Raw genomic sequence first — 3,105 nt, forward strand, 5'->3', positions numbered from 1 at the left:
AGTGAGGCTAATCCTCATAAATAAACACAGTTCTCTTAGTCTTCATGTCTCTTTTTATGTTCTCACAAGCACATGTGAGTGAAAGAGAGATAGAAAGACACATATACATATATACATTTTATTTAATGAAATTTACAAATTAATTCATGCTGCATTATTTCAAAGATAAGCAAGCTTTACATATGCTTTTTAGTAAGTAGGACACACAGTTTTGAATTGTGTGGTAATAATTCTTCGTTGTTGAGATGGGATTTGTCCCAGGTCTCTCCCTGAAGAAGTTGAGTCTGCAAACAGCTTGTCTTTCCTTCTTACACACTTTTCCTTTGAAATGACTCACTGCACATGGCCAACTGTCTCTGTTTCATTCTAGAGTTCCTTAAAGCCCCCGGGTAGACACCATCTGGTCCTGGTGATTAATCTGCATTTATGTTGTCAATTTTGCAGAAACATCTGAGTATTGACCACTATCTGATCTTGTATATCCAACCTGTTCACTTCCTGCAACAATCTGGATGCAAGAGTCTTCACAAGGTCTTCATAATTAAAGTGGAAAGCAAATACTTAATTGATTCCACCAGACTTCAGGTTTCTTTCTTGAGTATACACTTAAATACATTGGTCACTCCAAATATGACAACTACACCAACACTACCCAATATATTTCTTCATTCACTGGTACTTGAAAACATTTTTTCCACTTAGTACTGATGACTAATTTGCTTAAATTCCTATTTGCTCACATCAGAACATCCTCCTCTACATTCTGTCTATCTTTGCAGCTTTCACATATTCTCCAGGAAGCTGGTTTTCTACAAGTTTGTATTATTTTTGATTATGACACTTTTTAGATTCACAATAAGAAACCTATCAGTAGGCTCCAATAGTTTGGTATATATGGTCTATAAAAGAGTCCCACTTGACTTCTGTATGTAAATTTTAATGCTTTTCTCTTCAGATGGTGAGTTGATATTTTTAAAATAATAAGTAGTATTTAAAAGATAAGGAACCAGTGATGGTAGCTAAGGCTTGCTTTCAATTTTTTTCTCTAAATGTTTTACACACTCTTGAGACCATCAAAGTGACTTGGGCTTATCTGAAATAACATGGTTAACAGAAAAGTAGTGTGACAAAAGTCCTCATATCCGGTAGATAAAATAAAAGTTTGATTAAAAAGACACATGAAATTCATATAAATATAAATATGATAGAAATATGATAGAACATATTTATCAATTTGCCAGGTATATAACTGTAGTGAAAAGAAAACTTTTAAAATCCTGGTTTGGTGTTTCTTCCTTTCTTCGACCAGTTATGATCCTGGATGAAAGACATACACACACAGCCTTCATATTTTAATATGCCTTAGTTAGCACAATACCTGGGCAACTGCCTACCCTTCATGCTGTTAGAATGTACCTCTTATCCATAACCCAAGTTATTTCTTACTATGTTTCATCTGGGCTGCTCTTAGCTCCAATTAGGCAGCTATCTGGGTCATATTTTCTTGGCCCTTAGCTCATGGTAGCTCTTTTCTCCTCTCCTGCACATCTTCTCTATCTCATGGCATCTTTTTCTTCTCTCTCTCTCTTCCTCCTCATGGTCTCTAGCTCTAGAAACCTAAATCCTACCCGTGTCTCTTCTCCCCAGCTATTGACTGCTGCCATCTTTATTTACTAATCACAGTTAAGGGTCTCTCAGTTTTTTATGTGTGGACTCACATCTTTGAGCAAACAGTTTCAGGGAACCCAAATTATCACTGTAATATAAGCAGTATTCATTAATCTTTTCTTGAAAAACTCTAAAGTAGAGATGTATAGCATGGAGATTCATAAAAGAACACTTGCCCAACAGGTACAAGGCCATAGCTTCCATTTTCAGCCAAGCAAACCAACAAACTAATAAACAAGCTTTTAAAACCAGCCCTTTGAATCCACTAGCCACTGCATACAAGCAGAGCAGTAACCTCTAGGGTATTCTTCTTAAAATGACCATGCTGACTGACCTTATCTACAGCTGTCATTATTTGGCTGATAGACAATACACCCACCTTTTCCATATGATGCCACAAGCTATTTAATGAAGTAACAGCCCACCAAAGTCCTTCACTTGTGCAAAGACATTCCAAAGTCATTTTACTCTCAGCTTTAACCAGCCAAACATTTATAAATATAGCACAAATAAAACTTTAGTAATTAAGCAATTTCCATTCAGTATTCATCTCCTCGGAAATTATTGCTTGTGGTGAGTTAACAACCAAATCTAATAAGTAAATGAAATTGGAGACATTAGTGAACACTAAGGAAGTATTAACTGTAGAAGAGACAAGGAAAAGTAAGATTGCCACAGTGTTCATTTCAGGCAGGTAAATAACTGCTCATTTCACTTCCCCTAAGGGATCAATTAAAAATGAGTCTCAGGTGATCAAACCTATATTCAGTGCTGGTGACAGGCCATTTTATCATTAATCCTTTCCTGCCTGCATATTTTCAACATTAATTAGAATAGTAATATGTTAGGATATATATATAAGAACTAAAGATAAATGTAGAAATATACAAATTTCATACTATTTCTCACGGCTTCTGTTACATGTACACTGTGAAATTTCCAGATGGATTTTTACTTTGGATCTGTTGTTGACTTATTGTCTGTACTTAGGGAAATTAGTGTGTGAACTTTACAGTGTTTTAGAAGCAATGAATTAATTTACCTAGTATCAATGTTTCTTATTTGATTAAAAATATTACATTTTTCATTGAAGTTGTGATTAAAAATATTCATCTAGGAGAATAATGAGACCTACTTTATGTTATGGGGGTTTTATTTTTATTGTTATTTATTGTTTGATTTTGAGACACAGTCTCCTGTAGCCCTAGCTGACCTAAAGCCTGGTCCATAGCTGATGCTGGCCTCATATTTTCTCTCTCTCCCTTCATCTCCAAAGCATGATGACTAAAGATGTCTGCAACTGTGCTAGGCTTTAAATCATCCTTTTTTGCTTGTTTCCCTGGGATTTTATTTTTTAATCCATTGAACCATTTATATTAATCAAATCTTCTCTCTCTCTCTCTCTCTCTCTCTCTCTCTCTCTCTCTCTCTCTCTCT

Source organism: Mus pahari, chromosome 15, assembly GCF_900095145.1.
Source record: "Mus pahari chromosome 15, PAHARI_EIJ_v1.1, whole genome shotgun sequence".
NCBI classification, from domain to species: Eukaryota; Metazoa; Chordata; class Mammalia; order Rodentia; family Muridae; genus Mus; species Mus pahari.